Here is a 9,746-nt window from a genome sequence, read left to right on the forward strand (position 1 = left end):
TTCCAAATCAGCCTGGGCAACACGGTCAAACCCTGTCTCTCCAAAAAAAAAAAAAAAAAATTAGCCGGACACAGTTGCATGTGCCTGTAGTCCAAGATACTCAGGAGGCTGAGGCAGGAGGATCGCTTGAGCTTGGGAGGCAGAGGTTGCAGTGAGCCAAGATCACACCACTGCACTCCAGCCTGGGCAACAGAGTGAGACCCTCCCTCAAAAAACAAGTGGTCAAGATGGTAAATTTTAGGTTCTGTATATTTTACCACAAATTTGAAAAGTTTTTTGTAAGTTCTAGCAAGAAAACCTAACAAGCAAGTAAAAGGTCATGAGGTGATGACAGAGAAATAGGGGGAACTGAAAAAGTGAGACCACAGTAATAGGAAGGTGATCCAAAGAGGAAACACTCACCTCACATGCACGCCCTTCCTAAGCTGTCAAGTATAAAGGGACGAAATTTTCTGGAGGCATTTATATTTCCAGGGTGTTCAGGACACTACCCACTACCCTCAATTCTGCCCCTACCGAGGGGTTGTTCTGATAATCACTGAACAGGCCTGTGGGAGAACCTACCTCACCCGCTTCCCCTTTCCAGAATCCTCAATGAAACAGTAAAGGATCGAAGTCTAGATGTAAAGGAAGTCTATCTTTACAACAACAGGCTGAGATAGCAACTTCCAGGCAGAAGAGCAGCTTATGCAAAGATCTGAGCTATGAGCTATGCGTGGGAGACCTCCAGGGTGGCAGGAGCCTCAGATATGCAGAGGGAAGCAGGAAGGAGGCAGGGGCAAGAGGCGAAAGGCCACAGGCTAGACACTGCACTTCCCCTCATCTCAGTGACCGTTAAATCAATCCCAACCAGCAGGTATTAATATACCCATTTTATGCAGAGAGAAACGGAAATCCAGACAGATAAAGCAACAGATAAAGGAAACACAGATGGTGAGTGGAGAGGGGATTCCAAATCAGCTGACTCCTGACCTAATGCTTATTGCTTCAGCCCATGTAGTATCAGTCCCTAAGGCCAAGACCGTGGGCTCCGGAGGCAGAATCCCAAATCCCACTCTATCCCTCATTGGTTGTGTGATCTGAAAGAAATTACTTAACCTTTTGAGTCTCAGTTTCTTCAACTGTAAAATGGGAATGACCATACGCCTACCTCGTATGGTTTTAAGAGAATTAAACGTAGTATTTCAAGGAAAGTGGATTGCAGGCCGTGATAATAGACAATACAAAGTAGGCTGGGCATGGTGGCTCATGCCTGTAATCCCAGCACTTTGGGAGATGGAGGCAGGCGGATCACTTGAGGCCAGGAGTTCAAGACCATCCTGATCAACATGCAAAACCCTGTCTCTACTAAAAATACAAAAATTAGCCAGATGTGGTGGCGTGCACCTGTACTCCCAGCTACTCGGGAGGCTGAGGCAGGAGAATCACTTGATCCCAGGATGTAGAGGTTGCATGCAGTGAGCCGTGATCAAGCCACTGCACTCCAGCCTGGGCAACAGAGTGGGACCCTGGCTCAAAAAAAAAAAAAAAGAGAAAACACAAAATAGTGTTCTTATTTATTATGCTTAGGCACCCCTCATGGACTCCCGCAGACAGACGTGCAGCTATTGCTTCTGCCTACCTGAGGCCAACGCAGCCTTTGGAGCAAAGTAGATGCCAGATCTGTACCCCTGAGGAGCTAATGGCCCAGGCTGGGCAGTAACCTTGCAGGGACAGCCTGGAAACTACCTCCTCCACTCTTTGTTCTCAACTCCATGGCCTGGGTAAGTTGTTCTGCAAATGTTCAGTGGGACACAGTCCAAGCAATCTCTGTTCTCATGGGAATAAATGTAACAGAAACAACCAGGGTTGCCAACTCACCCACCCTTTGGTCTCCACCATGGGCTGGTTTCCTGCCCCACAGTATCTTCTGGGACCAGATGGCCTAGAATGTCAAACCATCAATACCAGGAAGGCCTTTGGATACCATCGAATCCCACCCCTCATGCACATGGGAACACTGAGGCCTAGGAATTAGTGGGGATCTGCTTAAGTTCACAGCGTGAGCCAGTGGCAAAGCTAGAACACAACCTTGGGCTACCAACTCTCTGGTCTACTGGAGTTTCCAATTTATTTCACCATCGCTGTTTCTTGTGTCAAGCTTAAGTTTACATATTTGAAGTTCAAGAGTACAATCACCCCTGCAAGCCTAATTCTGGGAGGTGGCAAGAACTTTGGAGACAGACAGACCTGGGTTCAAATCCCAGCCCCACCACTTCCTAGCTGAGTGGCCCATCATTTATTTATACAGTAGAAAAAGCCAATGGGGGCAGAGGCTAAGAGCATAGGCTACACTCCTAGCTCTACCATATCATGACGGGTGAGTCACTTTATCAACTGCTGGTTCAGCTTCCTCTTCCGTAAAACCTGCCTCACCTAGTCATCCAAGTATAGAATGAGAAAAATGTAAATGAAGAATCAGGTACAAGGTTTGCTATGAAGTAATGATGGATATTACTGTTATTTATTTATTTTTTTGACAGGGTCTCACTCTGTTGCTCAGGCTGGAATGCAGTGGCATGATCTCGGCTCACCGCAAGCCTCAACCTCCCAGGCTCAAGCGATCCTCCCACCTCAGCCTCCTGAGTAGTTGGGACCACAGGCACATGCCACCACGCCCAGGTAATTTTTGTATTTTTTGTAGAGACAGGGTTTGCATATTGCCCAGGCTGGTCTCAAACTCCTGAGCTCAAGCTATATGCCTGCATCAGCCTCCCAAAGTGCTGGGATTATAGCACCCAGCTGCTATTAATATTATCTTTAATACTATGATTGGGGTGTGCTTTCAGCAGGTAGCAAGAAGGTACTTCCATCTCAAATCTCTAGTTCTCCTATTTCTCGTCATGGAATCATGGAGTGTTAAGCTGGCCAGGGCCGTGTATCACAGACAACAGAACTGAGATCCAGAGGGAAATGGCATGCTCAAGGTCAGGGAGGAAGTTAATGAGAGGGATGAACTAGAACCCAGATCCTCTTGAATCTACTGACTTAATTCCCTAAACACAAGCTCTTACTTTGTGCATGGGCTTGCTGGGAAGAAATGATGGTCTTTCAGACCCCAAATACCAAAGGGTAGCAGAATCTCAGCCAGAATGGAACTCATCTTGCCCTCATGGCAGTCCCAGGCCAGAAGCAAGGCGGGGCTCCACGCTGGTGGACCAGGCCAACTGGGCTAGCAGCCAGAGTGGCGCCAAAGACACAGCTCAGGTCCTCTCACCAGCTACATAATAAAGTAATTATGGGATTAGGGATAAAATTAGTCACTTGTGTAATTATTTTTCTTAGAACAAGAGCAGAAAGGACCTTTTTCAAGAGTTGTTCCTTTGCCCTCCCAAGAGTATTCATGCAGAGACACAGATGAGTGCACACACACACAAGCACAAGTACACACACAGCAGTGATGGCGGTGTGTGGAGCGGGTGCTTAGCTTTCTGTGGCAGTGCCTCACAGCGGGTCCCACACCTACCAGGCCTACCTCTGAAGGCCAGGGGTGACATTTCCCATTGTCTGCCTCACTGAACACGTTTACCACACTATCACAGGTGCACTGCCTTCCTTCCAGGCCCCATCATGGAGAATCTCTCATACCCCTCCCTGGCCACAGCATATCAGGCCTGGACCCCCAAGCCCTCCCTCCATGTTGGAGGCTAGTGGTACAATTCCAGCAGGACCTGGGGGTCCAGTAATCCAGAGAGATCTTTGGTACTCGCTGCCATGGTAGGCATAATAATGTCCCCCACCCACAAAGATGTTCATGTCTTCATCCCCAGAATCAGGTGAATATGTTACCTCACATGGCAAAAGGGACCTTGCACAGGTGATGAGGTAAAGAGTTTTGAGATGGAGAATGGTCCTAGATTATCTGAATGGGCTTAATGTAACCACAGGGCTTCTTGTAAGTCAAAAGGGGATTTGGGGGAGTCAGAGTCAGAGGAGATGTGATGACGGAGGCAGAGGTGGGAGGGACGCAGCTACTAGAAGGGGCCATGAACCAAGGCGTGTGGGCGGCCTGGAGAGCTGGAAAAGGTCAGGTAAGGATGCTCCCCTAGCAGCTCTTCCAACGCCCTGACTTCAGCCCCATATGGTCCATTTTCAGATTTCGACCTCTAGAAGTCTAGGGTCACCCATTTGTGTTGTTTTAAGTATGTGGTCATTTGTTAGGGCAGCATTAGGAAACTTACACAGTCACCTAGGGAGGGGTCCTCAGAACTCACCTTTACCTCCAGACCGAAACGCCCTCCTCAAGGGCTAGCCAGGGAGACTCCTTGGGGCCAGATGTCCCCTGGATATACCTCTGGGGAACAGGCCTGAGCTGGGGCCCCAAGCTCTAACCTAGAGAGATAACTTTGTGGGGGAAAGCACCCCAGAAAGAAGGTGATGGCTCTGGGAAGAAAGGGAGAGACTCCACTTTATAGCTCCATCCAGGGACTCCACCCTTCCCACATATTCTCAAACAGAGGGCCACCTACCCCATAAACCACACCGTTCCACAGCAGTAGCCTGGCATCAGGGAAAGAGAGCACTGGAGGCGGGAAGCCTGATTCTGGCCTCAGCTCTGCCCCTGCGTCACCAGGTGGTGAGAGACCAGCCCCTTCCTCTCTCTAGGCCTGACCATTGTCATCATGGCTTACTGTATATCAAGTATCTTCCATGCTTTCATGCATAGAAAGCCTCACAGGGACCCTGTGAGGTGGCTCCCTGTCATGATGCTCACTTTACAGCTAAGGAAGTAGACTCAAGGTGGTTAAGAGGGGAGGCTGGCTTGAACCCAGGCAGCCTAACTCCACAGCCCTATTCTGCCTCCCGCCTTAGGATGAATGAATCCATGGACAGAGGATAGTTGGGAGCAGTCCCTACACACAAGGAACAGGCTCTTCAGACCTAAGAGAAATTTAAAAACAGGCTGGGTGTGGTGGCTCACACCTGTAATCCCAGCACTTTGGGAGGCCGAAGTGGGCAGATCACCTGAGGCCAGGAGTTCAAAACCAGCCTGACCAACATGGAGAAACCCCATCTCTACTAAAAATGCAAAATTAGCTGGGCGTGGTGGCGCATGCCTGTAACCCCAGCTACTCGGGAGGCTGAGGCAGAAGAATCACTTGAACCCAGGAGACAGAGGTTGCAGTGAGCTAAGATCGCACCATTGCACTCCAGCCTGGGCAACAAGAGCAAAACTCTGTCTCAAAAAAAAAAAAAAAAAAAAAAATTAGCCAGGTGTGGTGGCGGGCTCCTGTAATCCCAGCTACTCAGGAGGCTGAAACAGGAGAATCCCTTGAACCCAGAGGCAGAGGTTACAGTGAGCCGAGATCATGCCATTGCACTCCAGCCTGGGCAACAAGAGCAAAACTCCATCTTGGGGGGTGGGCGGGGTGGGAAGAGAGAGAAATTTTAAAAAATAAAATAAAAAGAGAGAGAAATGAAAAACAGTTCCTGCCATTCACCCTGGATGCTGGGGGTTAAAGGTTGGCATAGCAGTTTGGCAAGTTTACCGAGAGCCTATAAGGCAGCCACAGCCTTTTACCCAGAATTCCCTTCCTGGGTGTTCACCCCAAGATACATCATCATATGAAATACAGGAAGAACATTTTATGCAATGTTCATTGCACTGTTATTCATAATAAAAAAACTGGAAACAGCTTGAATATCCATCAGCAGGAAAAGGGATGAGTCGATCATGTATTTAATAGAATCCTCAGTAACGACACAGAAGGCAGCTTCCGATACACCGTTAAGAGAAAAATGCAGGGTAGTACTGATGATGCAGTAGAAATTATGACTATGCAAGAAAGAGCAAAGGAAAACTGGTGAAAGGAAACACTCCAAGCTCCCAATCACATTTAGGAGTAATTTTTTTCTGCTTCCTATTTTCCCAAATCTTGGTACTATGTTATTATGGTTTTAATTAAAAAAAAAAAAAAACTGCCGGGCAAGGTGGCAAGGTGGCTTATGCCTGTAATCCCAGCACTTTGGGAGGCCAAGGCGGGCAGATCACTTGAGGTCAGGAGGTCGAAATCAGCCTGGCCAATATGGAGAAATCCTGTCTCTACTAAAAATAGAAAAATTAACTGGGCATGGTGGCAGGTGCCTGTAATCCCAGCTACTCGGGAGGCTGAGGCATGAGAATCACCTGAACCTGGGGGGCGGAGGTTGCAGTGAGCCGAGATCGCGCCATTGCACTCCAGCCTGAGTGACAGAGCAAGACTCCATCTCAAAGACAAAAAACAAACAAACAAAAAAAGCTGCTGGGTGCAGTGGCACACTCCTGTAATCCCAGCTACTCTGGAGGCTGAAGTGGGAGGACCCTTGAGTCCCAGAGTTTGAGGCTGTGACTGCACCTGTGAGTTGCCACTGCACTCCAGCCTGGCCAACATAGTGAGCTCTCCTTTGTATTTTTTACAATAAATGAATAAATTGAATTTTTTAAATTAAAAAACGGTATTATTTTAAAGACAATAACTGCAATGCAGCCCTGAGGAACCCACACACTGAACGGTTAAGGAGAGGAGCAGGAACAGGCAAATGAAGGCAGGCCAGAGAGGGGGTGAGAAAGCCAGAAAGTGGGGTGTGCTGGCCCAGGAGATCAAGGAGAGGGAGCGCTTCAGGAGCAGTGAGCCTGGGGTCAGGGTGGCCTGGGACCCACTAGTGACCTGACGCTTGCCCTTATGCCCCCCAATTGCATTCGTAACGCAAACCAGGTGCCAAGAATGATCTAATAATCAGCCTTCACACATTCCCCAGGAAGGCGTCTGAAAAAGTGCCCCCACCATGACCAGTGGCTCCAGGAGCAGTATTTACAATGCAAACCAGGCTCCCAGGAGAAGCGGTAACACACACACCCGCGGCCATTCACCCCCCAGTCCAGCCCAAGCAAAACAGGAGAGGCCTCACGTACAAGAGCCTGGTCAGAATTTTCTGGTGTCTTCAGAATAGGACTCTCTTGGTCCATACCAGTTCTACCACCTGTGTTTCCACAGGGACTCGCAAACCACCCCCAGGACCCACCCCTTACCCCTTCCCATGCTGGCTTCTTAGGCCCATCCCTCAGCCTCTTTGAGACACGTCCCTTACATTCTGTACCTCCTCCATGTAAGCTACACAAAAACAAGCTTGCCCAGACAGTCACATCTCACTGGGACAAATTCACCCATCCACACACCCACCAGTCTTTTTTCTTCTGAGAATGCCCCTTCCTCCCTCTCTCCACCCACCTCATCCAGGACCCCAGGCAAACCTCAGCAAAGGAGGGAAGGTCCCCCAGCAACTCATGCCTGACTTCCACATCCCATCCCTGCCTCCCACCACAACTCTGACAGATAGTGGTCAGGTCTGGGCTGCTGCCTCTAGACCCTAGAGGTGGAGAGAGGCTAGGTCACAAAGCTAAAAACTAAACCAGGCTCTGAAGGTCTAAGAAGACCCCTCTAACCCTCAACCTGGTGAGTCGACAAGAAGCAGGGCTGAGTCACTACCAGATGCAACCCCATCACACCCCATGCTAAGAAATTGACATTGCTTACAGCCCAAATGCACGGGTCATCCTCCTGGGCAGCCTGTGGTAATGAGTGTCGCTGGGCCAAGGCAGGGCCAGTACCAATTAAGGTTGCTCCCTTTCCTGCCAGTGAGCTCAGTCTCATTACTTTGCTCCATTTTCAGCTCATCTGAAAAATCCTCATTTGAGGTCCCTGGAGGATCTTAAAAGTGTTATTCAAACATTAGCTCTGACACACAGCCTCCCCCATCCGCCCAAGGCAATACTTTTTTCTCCCTGCTTTTTGGCACTGCCAGGAATGAGCAGCATCTAAGGCCCTGCCTGGGGCACCTCAGGTCCTGCAGCCTAGGGCCCCTCCTCGATCTGAACCTTCCCTATCTCCCTGCCTTGTTTAGAAGAGAGAGCAGGGAAGGGAACTTGGTGTCTCCTGTATGGCAGACACATCATCTTGGCAACAAGCCCTGTGAGGTGGCATTATTATTCCTGTGTGATAGATGGGGAGACTGCAACTAAGCCACCCTCCCAAGGTCACCTAGCCAGCAGGTAGACAAGTTAGGCCTGGAACCCAGGACTGCTGAGCTCCAGGGCTCTTCCAGCTGCCCCTGCCCACCCCCGCATGCTCCTGTCTGCACACTGCCTAGCCCCACCCTGCAACAGACATGAGCACCCATCATTTGTTCCTCCTGGCTTCTGACCTTGGGGCTCGGTCCAGGTGAGACAGATGAGAACAAGGGGGATTGCAGGATGTGGGGCTTTTAGGACAGGCTTCAGGGAGCACAATTTTTCCTAGAGAAAACCAAAACAATTCTCAAGGCTGGTTGCAACCCCCTATTCTGACCTGCATCTTACAAGGGAACATACGAGAGAGAATGCGGTCAGAGGCATGTGAAGGGCCACGGAAGGTCAGAGAGGAGGGGATGTGGGCTGTGTGGTCAGGGAAGTCAGAGCTGGAAGGACCAGAGTTTAGCCCAATGCCTTCATTTTTCCATGTAGGGAAACCGAGGCCCAGGGAGAAGAGACCTGCCCAAGGCCAAGAGTGAGGCTGGCTATGTCAGGATTGGTGTATAGGTTTCCTGATTCTTAGGCTAGTTTTCCTGGACCTAGAAGGATGAAAGGCCTGGAGCAGATGCTGCCCGGGATTAGTGAAAGACGAATAAGCAAGGGTATCCAGCACCCCCAGCTAAGGAGGTAGGACAGAGACACCAACACAGTGCATCCATGGGGACTCCAGCCGTGCTTGTCTCTCACCTCAGGGAAGGTGTAGGCAGAAGAGAGGCCCTTCCATTCACCAAAGCTTAAGCTCCAGCAGGAGCCAATCAGGGCCTCAGAAGAAGGCAGAAACTTCGGTTCCCCTGGCAACTCAGACAAAGGCATCTCCTCATCACTGCAATCAGCTTGGGTGGGGATGCAGACTGTATTCCTCCAGACCCAGACAGGGCTCTCCTCTGCTTTTCTCATAAGGAGGGGGTACCAACCCAATCCCTTTGGTTTTAGCCCTGAAACTTCAGTCATATCTCTGAGCTCATCTCAGATGGGAGGCGGGGTATGGATGAGCCTCACTGTCGGAGGCTTAGGACAATAGTTGAGTCCTCTCCAGTCTGCGGGGGCCCTCCCGCTGCCACTAGGTGTGTGCCTCTGAGATGGGCCGGGGGCTGTGCTGATGTTCATGAGTTCATCACCCCTATCCTCCTCTCCAGAGACAGTGCCAGCTGCATGCCATGGGAAAACCTGTAGCTGGCAGTGAGGTGCCTGGGCCAAGCCCAGCTGTGGCATTATTCACAATCATGAGCAACTTGCATGCACCTTCTCTTGTTCCCATCCGTAAGGAAAATTAGACAGATAATCTAAGACCTAAGTTTCTCTGGAATGTGAGCTTCCAGTCCACACCCATCAAGAAAATAATAAGGAGAGGGAGCACGCAGGAGCTTACCTTTCACCACTCTTGAAAAGTTGCCTAGTCTTGGCCCAGAGCAGTGGAATAAATACACAAAACATTCCACTGGCCGGGCATGGTGGCTCACACCTGTAATCCCAGCACTTTGGGAGGCTGAGGCAGGTGGATCACCTGAGGTCGGGAGTTTGAGACCAGTCGGACCAACATGGAGAAAACCCGTCTCTACTAAAAATACAAAATTAGCCGGGCGTGGTGGCGCATGCCACCTGTAATCCCAGCTATTCGGGAGGCTGAGGCAGAAGAATCAGTTGAACCCAGGAGGCAGAG

The 9,746-nt window shown here is 50.0% G+C and overlaps 1 protein-coding gene across 3 annotated transcripts in view; it reads right to left on the bottom strand.

Annotated features, from left to right (window-relative positions):
• The window catches only part of EPB41L1 (erythrocyte membrane protein band 4.1-like 1), a 155,980-nt gene that overhangs the window by 111,501 nt on the left and 34,733 nt on the right, over positions 1 to 9,746 (bottom strand). The gene's annotated exons all lie outside the window — the stretch shown is intronic.

Source organism: Mandrillus leucophaeus, unplaced genomic scaffold (assembly GCF_000951045.1).
Source record: "Mandrillus leucophaeus isolate KB7577 unplaced genomic scaffold, Mleu.le_1.0 Scaffold129, whole genome shotgun sequence".
NCBI classification, from domain to species: domain Eukaryota; kingdom Metazoa; phylum Chordata; class Mammalia; order Primates; family Cercopithecidae; genus Mandrillus; species Mandrillus leucophaeus.